This window comes from Malurus melanocephalus, unplaced genomic scaffold (genome assembly GCF_030028575.1).
Source record: "Malurus melanocephalus ecotype Western Australia unplaced genomic scaffold, MMel_1.1 scaffold_99, whole genome shotgun sequence".
Classification (NCBI taxonomy): Eukaryota; Metazoa; Chordata; class Aves; order Passeriformes; family Maluridae; genus Malurus; species Malurus melanocephalus.
This window is the reverse complement of record NW_026623331.1, coordinates 878,127-892,241: the sequence shown is the minus strand read 5'-3', so window position 1 is coordinate 892,241 and position 14,115 is coordinate 878,127.

Below are 14,115 nucleotides of genomic sequence, written 5' to 3'. Positions count from 1 at the left end.
CACACGCTACCAGATTTGGTCCTTTATGCCATTTAAAAAGCCATCCATACATGCTTATGTTGTCGATATRACAATTAAAACATTTGCTTGCAGGTGTTTACAGCTTCGTTCAATTTATACATATAATGGAATAGTCCGATTGAGAAATTAAACTCACAGAAGTCAAAAAGTCCAAAAGGTTCCCAAAGCAACTGTAACTTACGTGTCATTTTCATATCAAAACGGAAGAGAATTGCCTTGCCTCTCAAGAGTACCACTCAAGTTTTCATATTTATTTTTTTTTAAAGTAGACTCTTTCAGCCAGGAACTGACCTCTGCACCATGGTGCAAGAATGGGATTATTTCTGTTTCTGGAATGTAACCCTTTAGCTTCACTCTCTCTCACAGTTACCAGTCAGTAAATAAGAGCAGAGTTCCCAACACCTGCTGCACGATGCCCTCTCCACAGGACCACCTCCTGCAGCAGCAAACAGTTAAAAAAAAGGATCAAAGACCACACTGAGCSATTGTAGTCAGTGAGTAAACCATTTCTGCTGGTACACGATTGCACACCTGGCCCTCCATTATGCACACTTCCCGAACAACATCCACACCAAGGAAGAAAAAAACCCTCTCTACAGAAAGGATGGCTATGAGACACGACTGTCCTGCATTTACTAAGAACATTTTATAAAGCATAAAATCTGACTCCTTCCAGCAGTGATCATTAACATGAGGTTCCAGACTTACCATCCAGMTTAAATGCCATTCAATTCCAAGCCATAGGAAATGTTTATGCTGGTCAACCCAAAAATCTAAAAYAGGAGTCTCCACACTCTCTCCATGACACCCTTCCTCCCACAAGCTCTCCTTCCACTTCTGGCATTCCCCATGCTYCTCACMGGGATASAGCTTGAGGGGCAAACCTACATTTWATGCTGTTTCCTGACCCCAGATCTAGTCTCTAGAAGCAACATAAAACATTAAACAGTGTTAGGAAACAAGTAAGAATAGGCAGAGAGACTTGAGGTAAAGACAGTTCCCTTCTTCAAGTGCCTAATAAGTAGCTTTAAAGAGGATGGAGTCAGATGTTTCTTCAAGRTGCACTGTGATGGAACAAGAGGCACACACATGAGTCCTAACACAGATTTCCATTAGATATGGGAAAATTTTTAACTACAAGGAATAAAGAAACTTGGAGGATTTCTGTCCTTAGAGACATTCAAGTCCAGCATCTTATTGCAAAACAAATCTATTTAACTTTCCTCTCCCTGATTGCATGTTTTTAAAGACATCTGCAACACACCATCACCATCTCCTGGAGAAGTGTTATTTCTTCAAACTATTCCCATGGAGAGTGCTGGTTACATTTAGGATGTARCTATTACTTCTTCAATCTGTCCCTGTGCTTATTACAGCTGATAAAATGTTCAAGGGTGGTTTTGAAAAGGAGTTACAGTTCTGTCAGAAACAACATTGGGGTGAAATTTTACAACGAAATGCTTCAGGATTCAGCAACCAAAGCAGACGTTGCAGCCCACCCTAAAAGTTTCACAGGCGCTGCTCTGAGAGTCTTCTCATGCCTCTCCCTTCCTTTCCCCGCCCTTCGTGAATATTGGCTTGGAAGGAAGGAGGTGAAAAGAGGGAGGAGGGGGGAAAATTATTTTTGGCTTTCAACTTTTTATGGCATGCCTGTCCCATAAAACTCTTTGGAACAGTGCATCTCACCCCGGGTCAGAACAAAACCAGGTCTGCAATGGCAGCGAAATTTCTTGACGAGACACAAGTTGTCCAGCTGCCAGCCAGTAGCAATAATGTCCCAAAGCACTGACCCGCTCAGGGCCTGCAGCCAGAAAAATGCAGGCACCGAGAGCCTGGGGATATAAAGTGCTTATAAACCCACTGGATGCTTAAGCACACATTCATCTCTGAAGCGAAATTCCCTCAACGGGAGCTTTCCTTGACTTGAAAGGGCTGAGCTCAGAGTCCTTGCCCCGTGCAGGGCGGCAGTCTAGACATGACGGTGTGGGCGGGCGAGCGGGGAGGGGGCTGCCAGGAGGGGAACTGCCTCTGCTGCTTTCCACCAGGGGAACTGCCTCTGCCTCTTTCCAGGGGGGGGAACTGCCTCTGCTCCTTTCCAGGAGGGGAATTGCCTCTCTGCTTTCCAGGAGGGGAATTGCCTCTGCTCCTTTCCAGGAGGGGAACTGCCTCTGCTGCTTTCCAGGGGGGGAACTGCCTCTGCTCCTTTCCAGGAGGCTCCTCCATCCCCACGCCACTCCTCAGCACTGCCACCACAGCCAAAGCAGCGACCCTTCTGCCACGGTGCTTGTCTGAGCATTCAGACAGAGCATTACTGCGAGAAACACGTGAGCCTCCTCAGAATAGGCACGGGGAGGGAGAATGAAATATAATTAACTCGGTCACATGATGGTACAGCACATCAGGAATTGTCTCTCCTCACATCTTCAGATCAGCAGTGCCTGTCAAAAGCAAGATCAAGACTTGCAAAAACTCTTTGGAGGCTGTTATGGCACTGATTCTTGTGCCATAACACAAGAAGCTTGAAGGCTGCTAACTTGAAGTAACACAGGTGGAAGTCCCTGAATAGAAATGGATTTTAAGAAACAGGTCCATGATGTAATTTCTCTCTCTTTTTTTTTTTTTTCCTAGCTAGTTAGATTTTTCTCTTTTTTCAAACAGAGCCACTCAAGTTAACTGAATTATCACATATGCCTCTCCAGACACCATTCAGCACCTAATCAAATGGTAGAATTATAAATACCATGTGCTGCAGCAGTGGCTGAGCCTCAGTTGTTGAAGGTTAGATTGTCTTTACACCTTTGCACTGGTGAGACAAAAAAAAAAAAAAATGCACCGGGTAAGCAGTAATTTCATTGCATCAGRCAAATGCCACACAGAAAATAAGGTTTACAGAAAATGTGGAATATATGAGTCATGCAAAACAACCTCTTTGCTATGCTTTTTCAGTAACACAAGGCAGAAGATACCACTGAATTCCAAGTGAAGAAGTAACATTTCAAGGGTAGCAGATTCCAGCCTAGGTAAAGCTGTCTCTCTCTAGCTGGGAGGCAGATACAGCCTCCCCTAACTCCCAGAGATCAACATTCCTAATTGAGAGAGCAGGAGATCTTAGAGGGGCAGAAGGAAAAGGGAATATGGATTTTACCTGTGATCGCTGCATGCTCTTGAAGTAACCTTGACAGAATAATTAAATGTAATTTAGAGAGGAAAATGTATTATTTGTGAATGTATTGCAATAACTAGGGGAAAAGTGGATCTTCAGCATTCTGAAGACAGGTAACTCCCAAAAAGAGCAATAAGCAAGCAACAGGGAAAGTAGACACTGTYGGATGTTGTGTTTGTTTATTTGTAAGTGCATCCCAGAGATGACYCTGCTGAGTTAAAAACAACTCCCTGGATTTCTAGGACCTTAACAAAAAGGCTGTGACTGAGAAGAGATGCCCAGATCTCCTTTTAGGCAAGCTTTTTTCCAGGGCTAGTAAAGGAAGTTGGTTGCCCATTCTCCTGGTGTACTTAACTTTAGGGCTTACTTTCAGAGTCAACAAATTTGTACAGCCAGATCTCTGTGCTCACTCCTAACAAATTGTTTATTTGCAGCTGTCATGCTCTGGGTAAAATGAACAAGGGCATTAAGGCTCATGTGAAGGTGAAATAGCAAAGCTAGTCCCAGCTGAAGCCAACTGAGCAGGTTAGCCCAATGCCTGGATGAAGCACCTGGCGTCATCTTGTGGGGAGAACAGAAGGAAAGTGATTCAGGCATGGKCCAGACCTTTCTATAAAACACACAAATCAATGGCAGCATGAGACAGRTGCACACACAGAAGGAAAGGCAAAGAAAGGGTGGAGGACAGGAATCGGCTCAGATCAGAAGGCAATGGCAGAAACCAGTACTTCTGAAGGGAAACAACCAAATGCAGATTTGAAAATCCCTTTATAAAAAAATCCCTTTATAAAAGGAAAAATCCCTTTATAAAAGGGATTTGGTTTTGAAGTCCTACCACAGAATCATAGAACCAGTTAGTTTGGAAAAGACCTTTACTATCATCAAATCCAACCACCAACCCAGCACTGCCAAGTCCATCAATAAACCATGTCCCCAAGGGCCACATCTACACATTGTTTAAACACTTCTAGGGATGATGACTCCACCACTTCCTTGGGCATCCTATTCCAATGCCTTACAACCCATTAAGTGAAGAAWTTTTTTTTAATATGCAATCTAAGCTTTTGCTGGCACAACTCAGACTGTATCCTYTTGTCCTATMACTTGTTACCTGGGAGAARAGCCTGACCCCCACCTCACCCCAACCTTCTTTCAGGTAGTTGAATATACAAGCTCATCTGAAGAAGTTACACTGTAAAGTCCAGTAATTGGTATTTAAGTGAGTTTTGGCCCAGGAACTTCTGTATTTTGGATCTCTCTTCGCTGTCATGTACAGCTTTGACTGCACATTCACACATTCCAGCAGCTGTTATATTTCTTTAGCATTCAGCCTTCTTCAGCTTTCATCACAAGGATCTCTAGTCTGCTTTAGAGCTGATCTGGCAAAGAAATCCGCAAAGAAAAACTTCGTGCAAGAGCTCCCTAAGGTCTGCAGGTCTTATGAGTTTGGAAGACTTCCAGCCCTCTTCCAGGGGACTCCCCAGTTCACACTCAAAGAAGTTTCAGACAATTGGACTGATATTAAATAAAATTTAACTCTGTAATTCCCCAGGGGCTGGAATAAAAAGGGGAAGACACGTATAAATTTAGGTAGATTAATAATTATACAACATAGAGAGATGAGCACTTGGATGGTTCGTGGAATTTGCTGCTGTGACAGCAGGATGGCTGATCYCAGCTAACTGTGGCCATAAGCAACTTGCTGGGCCTCACGGTGCTTACAAGAGAAAACCACAACATTTGCTGTAGGGACTTTGTGCTCTCAGATAAAATGAAGAGGTAGCTGGGGAAATGTCACTTCAGATTTAAATCTCACTTSTGAGGGAAGAAGTGTTAACAGCAGTCTTAATTAAGAAAAAAAGGCATCAATATGGGAGCCTTCAGCAGTGAAATCCCCTCCAAACAGTCTTTGTAGCAGTCTSTGCAATCTCTCCCATTAGCTCCTGTGTGTAGCCACCAGGAAGCAGAAAGATTCACAGCCACTACACACAGCTGGAAAAAATACATTTAAAGCTTCCTCATATGTGTCATCCCATGGCATAGAGGAGAGATGCTGCAGTAACTGCAGTATCATCTAATGCAATGCATATATTTGAATATTTTTCATATAACCATATGCATTGCATAGATATTGTACATAGATTTGTTACACTAGCAGGTTTACAGTATGGGTTGTTTTTTTTTTTTTTAGCAAAAGCAGACCTTTTAAGTAATTTGTGATTAAAAGAAACCAAAGATGTTTCCTCAAGGCAGGTTGTTTAGGAGTTATTTGAGAATATCATGGATGGGCTGAGTCGACTTGGGAGAACTCCAAACAGGAGCGTTTCAGAGCAGTCCCCCTGCTGCAGTGAMAGTGCCAGCAGCAGTTTGCAAACAGCTGGTTCTACCCAGACCAGCAAAGCAAGATCCAAATAATGCCCTGACAGAATGCAATCTTACAGASTCCCACATTTGCCACCTTTCCCAAAAGCTGCAAATGCCACAGAGACACAGAGATCACTCATTCTGCACATGAAATTCAGTCTCCAAGGTCAACTCCTCAAGCTTGTGTATAGCCAACTCTACCAGGAGTCCCCAGCTCTACAACTTCTGGGGGCCACAAAGCACTAACGAGGACTCTGCTCAAAGGCAAGGCTCCAAAATCTCCCCTCAGACCTGTTCCCCTTCTTCCCTGTCAGTTCATGCACAGAAACAGCCACAAATCTGTGCCATGGGAGGCATTGTGGCCTCTTCCCCACGATGGTTCAGCCCTGCTSCATAATCCGGCCAGAGAGAGCCGTGACACCTCTACAACCAAACCCAGAGCAGATGAGCTCTGTGCAGCCTTGCACCAAGTGACAGCAAGAGCAGCTTCCCAGCTGGCCTCACTTTAACGGGAGGCACTGCAGCTGCTAGGAAAGGCGTGCTTGCTGAAGGAAAGGATATGATGCTTGGATTAAAAGAAGTCAGCTGAAGCAGGGTGATGAAGCCAGACTGTGCAATGGTGTGAGGCTGCAGTGCAGCTCAGAACTGATGGACTGCAGGTCTGTTTTCATCAGCGTGGTGGCTCTGCACAACATAGGATGAAAGAATACTTGWTTGCAAACATCACTGCAAATGGGAATTTCACTAGAGAGTGTTGCCATGTTCCAGGGTCACATCATAACCACCAAGATTGCTGTTAACACTTCTTCCCTCAGAGGAAAACAGGGGAAAAAACCCCAACACTAAACAAACAACYCCAGTGTTATTACTTTAAATTAATGCAGAACTACAAACCACATTCAGACAGTAATAACACACAAATGGAAATGATACTGAAATGCAGGAATTAGTCAACAAACGGCAATTCAGATAGAAGCTTTAGCTTTTGCAATTTACAATAAYAGGCATTACTAACTAAAATCTCCAGGTTTAAAAGCCTAAAACAAGTAATAAAGACACTACCTCAAATAAAATAAGCCTGTTATTCTGGAGAATAAAGTACATCAATTTAGCTTCCTATATGAAATTACAGTCTATGTGCACTGTACCCCTCTAATAGAAATGTCTGCATATTCATGTGCCTACAGTGGGTGGAGAGGGCTTCTTACATTACAAGATATATTAATGATATCAGCATATACTGTCTTTATTAAGTGGCTAGTGCAGGAATGTTATGCTAAAAAATTTACAATAAGAACTTCCAGTCAGTGAAAACTTAATTTCTACCTTTACCATATGCTTGACTATTCCAAAGGCTCTTTTAACTTTGATAGAGACTTCATCAGTTTGGAAATTAGAACTCTAGCTGTTAAAATTAAGAATAAAAAAGCATAACTACACACCAAAAAAAAAAAAAAAGCTGAAGATTCTGTACAAGAAAGCAGGTATTGAAGGAGTATAAGGCTGCTGACAGAAGTCTGCACAAAGGCAGATTCACATGCCTCATGTAATCAGCAAAATTTAAAGATCAGTAATGTAACTAAGATTTAAGATCACCAGTGGATATTCAAAGCAATACTCAACTACAGACTGTACTGTTAATCACATGAGTAAGTYCTTTCATGCAACTAAACCAGAGTGCTTTAAAGGATTCCCTCCCACCCCACAGCAGTTCTCCAGATATTATATGGTTATGAAATATTTTTAGATGAAAATGTTGTAAAGTGTTGCTTAGTACGATGGTATCACAGGGCTCTTTAGGGACCCCTCTTTGCAGTAAATGTCTGTTTTCCTTTTAGTGGTGTGTCCAAAGCAGAAGCATTGTAGTTGGGATCTGCATTGCAGGACTGAGGGCAGCTTCCCAGGCAGATCTCTCTTACCAAACTCTCATTTGTGTTATGAAGCGTTTTTGTAGCATGTTGTCCAAATCCATTCCATTTGAATCTAACACAGAGGGTGCTCTGCAGGTGCACATTAAATGTGCTGTAACCTCTAACAGGCAGTTCAGTCCAWGGGACCAGATTTCTTTTGTCTTCAGCTCTTTTTCCTCTGTGGGAAGGAGATGTGACAGGGGTAGTCATGGAAAAGTACAAAAGATGATGCACAGGACCAGGTTAGAGCTAGATCACTGTAAAATACCCAAATCACACCGGATGCCAGTGTGAACCTTGGTACTGACTTGGCACATCTCACTGATGTGCCCTCACTGTCCCATCCTGTTCACAGCTTGGGATACGTGGCAATAGGAGTTCTCAGGGATTATTTAAGAACATYGTCTCCTCAAAGCAAGAGGCTGACATTATGGTCCTGCCTCAGTCTTTGGCCTCTGCACATTTTCGGTTCTCTGGTTCTCATTCCCATCATCCCCATTGCCTCTATTTCCCCTCTCAGATTCCAGCACAGGGTCTCACAGATCACCAACACACTGATGGGACAGTGGGACTGAAGATGGGGAGGTCTCTTGTCCTTYCCTTGAAGGAGAGTCCCACAGTGCCCCTTCCTAGTGCTCTGACACGTCTGAGGGAGGGCACTTCCCAGCCTCCCCTGAAGCCAAGGCTTGCTTTATTTTGGTGGCATAAGGAAGTTCAAGCACAGGACTTTAATTTTTCAAGCTGTCCTATTAAGCCCTAGGGAGCTGTGATACGTGGGCATTAAACCACTGCCTTCATCAGAAGCTTTTGTTAACCCCTCAGACTACGAAGCTGCCGGCCTCATGACCAAATCTACTTGTTCTCCCAACAACCAACAACATTTTGACWCTACAGGTAAAAACATAATCAATCAATAAATCACAGAGGTCTTAGACCACGTTAGACTCCCCAAGAAACATCAAGAAAGGAAGAAAACTCTTTTCAACCTCTCATGCATGAAATACTTCATGGCAGTGTTACAACTACAGCAAACTCCTCTCTAGAAGGAAAGATTTCAAGCAAAAATTGAAGAGAGGATTTGATTTATAATGGGGGAAAATAAAACTAATGGGCCAGGYTTCGCCTACACTGAATAATACTTAGCATCTACATAGGAAAATTCCCACTGACTGCAGTCAGAGCAGATCTGAAGCTTTAAATATGCAGCTTCCCCTCCAGAATAGCAGTGCTGAAAATTAGGTGTCAGACTGTGACATGTCCTTCTGATGAGAGAGAGGGAAGAAATGGTATGCAGGGAGCCCCAGCTTCCTCCTGGGGAATAACAGTACAAAGGCTTTGGCCCTCAAAAGGAAAATTGACTGGGCAGGTCCACTGAGCACCTCTGGGAGAAGGGTGAGCACTGGTGACAAGCCTGGGAAAAGCCATCAGGGACCAGTTGAGCCAGAGTGCTTTGTGGCTGTTGGGCTTTAGCCAGAGCAGTCAGGAAAGGGTAAAATCTGCATTTTGCTGCAGGCAGAGACGGCAGGTGACTGCCAGCCTTCTGCTGTCAGCTGTGTCACAGAGGCAGCTGGCATCCCCTTCCCTCCCAGGCAAGGAAAAGTAGAGAGGTCACAGTCCTGCCCTGGGTGAGCAGGGCCCAAAGGGAGCGGAGCTGTTTGGACAGGATCCAGCTCAGCTTTATTGCCCGTAGCCGTATGTGTTCTCCAGCGCACAGAGCAACGTCAGCGTCACGTGCGCCCCGAGAGCAAAGCTGCCATTTACGGCCACGGCGGCCAAGAAAGCAGACAAACCTGAGCATCTGTGTTTGCAATCTCCACTGCTCCATAAAAGACAAGGTCAGACAGAAAACATGTGTTTCATATTTGAAAATCTGAGTGATTTATATGAGGGGAGCAGGACTGGACTGYGTGCAACCTCTAGGTTGTTAAAATTTAATTTACTAACCAATTACTATCAGATGCTTGCCTTCTTCAGCTGCCCCRTATGAGGAGTTTAGTTTCTCACAATACTCTGCCTTGATTTCATTCTCTATSTCCTTCCAGAGGATGAAGGGAATTGAGATGAAGTGGGTGAGCAAAAGAAAAAGGCCAGTCAGTCCCATATTTTATATTCAGAGAAGCCACCAKAGCATTATCTCCCTGTTTCTGTGTGTTATCCTTTTTCCATTATTTGCAGCTTAACTTGAAGAAGTAGATGCATTAAAATRAATGGTGAATCACTCACCTCAAGAGAGAAAGTCTGGAGGAGACTCAGTGTCCCCAGCTGCACTGTCCTCATTCTAGATTGCTTCTCAATCATCACTCCCAGTTTAAAGCACCTAAAACATTAAAAAATCATGTCTCAGAAGATGAAACTAAATGAACCAGGATGAAAAGTAAAGGCAGAAGGAAGATTATTGCTGATAAGCATCCTTCCTGTTACAAGGGTATGAGGTACAAGTTGGTTCTCCTGTGCTGCACAGCTTTGGGTTGCAGGTTCACAGAAAGTTCTGACCTCRGGGCAGCAATGTGTGTGTGTTTTCCAGCTCTTCTTAACGCTGAAAACACAACATCAACTCTAGCATTGGCTGAACAGTTTTTCAAATGTTCTCTATTAAAATTAACATTCTATCCATTCTTGGTGAGCAAGTCACGCGTGAAATGAACCTGGCTTCCTTTTAATGTGGTGATCAGAGACCAATAACATTTTGAACTCATGGGCGATTTGCCAGCTCTTCTCTCCAATTATGTTACATCTCCAGTGCTCTCTGCATTTTGGGTGACAGGTTCCTGGGGAATAGTTTAATATTACGACTCCTGGAATGAAAGAGGAAGATATTTTAAAGTGGGGAATAATCAATCCAGTCCAAACTTTAGGGTGGAGAATCATTCACATTAAGATGTGAAACTCTTAGAATTCTTTTCTTTTCCCAACCAATRCCCAGCAGGTCACAGGCAGCTGGACAACTAGCTCCATCATGGTAATTTATGAGGTTGTCTCATGAAGTAGAGAACTACTGCACTGAACTACTGCACTTTTTTTTAATAAGAGGGGCAAGGGAAGGAGGYAGGGAGGGGAGGAAGCCAAAAAATGTCAGACTCCAGGTCTTATGAGGATTTTAATGACAGCAATTAACTAAGCACTGACTSTAATAGGCAGTATATCAGATTGTGTTGAAGCTTTCAAAGCATAATGTTCAGAGGTTTCTTCATATTTCTGAATGCAAGGACTTCAGATATGTTTATACCTTTCCAGAACTCTTTACTCAGCCCTGGTTTTGCTAAATGCAGAATACGAATGCTGTTGACCTGAGGTTACCCACTCACTATAACTGGAGAGTTACAGCMATTTACTGCCTGGCAGATTTATCCCTACCTGGCATTACTGCTTAGGAACTGTCTAATTAACAGTCTGTTAAACCAASAGAATGAAACATGGCAATTTCTATGTAACTAACACAAGGAGAGTGAGCCAGTATAGGATCACTGGGTGTAACAGGGCCATGACCGCAATATGAGACAATAAATTCTCATRACAGAAGAGAAAAGCTGAACCAAAGCACTTAGCAGAACCAGAAGTGATGATGGAGGACTAATCAGTCCAGAAATTAGTCTAAACAGCATCAAATTCCTTTTTTGTTTTTAATCCATAGTGTAGTAGTATTTAGAGAGAGCTATTTTTCATATTATTACACTGCGGGGTTTCTGCATACTATGATGTTGTGGATCCTTCAGCTCTGGAAACTGCTGCATTTCAGTAATAACTCAAACAGCCCCAAGAAGTACAAGACAATTGGCCTGGAAATTAATGACCTTGACAAATGGTAGATGTGGTTTCAACCTCCAACTCATCCTTGGCCTCGATCTCCCTGTTCACTTGTCTCTTCCACTCAGTGCCTTGGCAAGCACAATCCAGCATTTAGAAACCCTGTCAGAAGAAGAAAGTGAGTATCTTTCCCCCAAAAGAGGGAGTCTGTGACTGGCAAACACATACAGGAATCTCAGTCCAGCCCTTGCCTGCCATGGAGGCCTGTCTGGGAGWAAGGGTGGAAAGCCAAAAGTTTGCAATCCTTCGCTGCAGGAATTTTGGCCCCTGGGTACGGTTTGCTGCCTCGAGGCAGCGCACCTTGCACACGGCTGAGGATCTGCTGTATTCTGTCTGTAAGCAAATACATTAACAGGAGAGAGAGAGAGAGAGAGAGAGAGAGAGAGAGAGAGAGAGAGTGGGAGAGAGAGTTAATGCCTAATGTGCACTTTGAGAGCACTGGATTCCAACTTATCTCCCACACTGAGCTCCAGGGACAGTCAACTGATGATCCAGATCTGGAACAAGACTTCAGAATTTGCTTCTAGCTCTGTGATTTCAACATTGGCTATAGAAGCACACACAATTATTTAAAAAGAAAAAAAATCTGCACCACTGAAGGAATGAAAAATARATGTCCTTTCCTTATTTTAGTCACTTCTTGTCCTTTCCTGAAAGTGRTTTTCTTTAAGGCATATACACTCATGGGTGTGGACACATCTGTGCACAGACTATCACRGTGCTTCATCCTYTCCTGCTGGTTACAGMAGTTTCACCCTTTAATTCTTCTCACTTCAGTGCAGATGGGATGTGCAGCTTCCCGGCTCTTTATGGGACCTCTCCTTCCTACCATTGAGACATTTATATTAAAGAGYTCAACCAGCAGAAACAAGATTATAATCAAGAATCATCCTAAACTTCTGCTCCAAACAATTTGATTACAACCCAGCTGTCAGTTTGCCAAAGTACTCCACAGGCTGCCAGTCATCCATCTGAAAAAAAACCTCAGAACACTTTGAAAGCCATGAAGTAAGACAGACTCACATGGTTGATATGTGACATGGCATCCCTTAAACAAAGTGAACCATAGGGACAAATGTAATATAGAGATTGACGAGGTGAACAAAAATACACCACAGCTGTCCAGGAGTAATTTAAATCTTCATCTGAAGAGAAAATCACTGCCAGATATTTCCAACCATTCATACAGAAATCAGAAGTATCAACGTTTTTAAACACTACTTAGAAATGAAGTTTAGGAAAATTGGGAAGAGAGCCAAACACACAAATAACTACGCAGAAATAACTTAGAAGACTGACAAGAAACATAGCATTCCTACTTTAAGCAATTAATTCACTTTTAACCCAACTGTCTCAAAACTCTATAATTCTGTATCATATAGCATGTGCTACCTTAGTGAGCCATACCACAGTTAACTTAAAGAAGTATGAATTCCACACTCAAAAGAAAAAGGGTTTGGTGACAAATGAGAGCCCCTAAAAGTCTKCTTCAGGGTGGAAAAATAGTTTGTACATTTTAAATTCAAGCTCTCGTTTTATCTACCATAACTCCCAACATGGGCAGGGCCTAAATCTAAAGATTTTGTGTCATATTCACCCATTACTTATATTTGGTCAAAGACAAAAATGAAAAACAGCAGCAAAATGCCAGCCTTTGTGCCACCAACACAGCATATCCTGGATTCCTGACAGACACCAGGAGTTTTCCATCTGCTCCAGATCCATGATAGTGTAGTAACTCTACTACTGTTTCTCTCCAATGAACACAAACCAAATATAGCACTGTCAATTAAAAAGCAACTGTTTTAATAAGGTGCTAAAAACCCATCAAAAATGGTCAAAATGGTTAAAACTTACTGGAATACCCATCCTAAGCCAAGGTTTGGTTCCTCTTCAGCACAAACTGAACAAGAAGAAACAAACAAAAACACCCCAAACCCACTAAAAACCAAACACCCCTCCCCCCAAAGTRATATACAGCAAAACCTTGTGGGAGCACTCCAACTCCTGTAGCAGAGACAAAATGCCTAAAAAGGAAAGGAAACAATTCAGCAAATAGGATCCCTTTATTACACTCACTGTTCACTTGCTGTGCATCTGGAAACTCCACAGAATAAATGCATTAGAACAGAATAGTATAAATTTGACATTAATTGAAGAGACAATATGAAAAATGCTTTCCCCTACTGCATTGCATCAGAATTATGCTGAAAATACCTTTAAATGTCTGACAAAAATAGTGACTTGTGTGATTCACACAAGCTATCAGATTATGATTCATCTTGCTGTTCTGTTATTTGTCAAACAACATATTATGTCTCCAGCTGTTYCTCCACCCCTCATGGCTATGATCAGGAAATCATAAGAGGGCATAAGTACTCAGCACTGGGCTGGAATCCTCCTTGGTTTCTTCTCTTTAAGTTGACTCCTTTCCATCACACATTGCCTCCTAGTCTCTTTCTATACTTCAGTCATAGTGAACATATTCCTTAACATCTCCCATATTCTGGTTCATAAAGATCAAAGTCCTAGTAGCTGCAGTATCTATATTTAAAAGTGGCCAATTCTTTTATTATAGCAATACTACAATTATATAATTTATGTAATTATAGCAATACTACAAATAGTCATCAGTGGAATTATCCACAATGCAAACTCAGAAAGAGAAAACCCAACAGGCACTTTCCTGAAATGCCCTGAAAACAATTACTCTGAATTTCACACGCTGCATTTTTAACAAACTATTTCAAAATCCAGTGGACTGATCACAGACACAGTGTATTCCCATATCTGTTTCCTGCAAAACAGATACATAGAAATTTATCCTGGAAACAAAAAGCTCCYTGAAAGTGT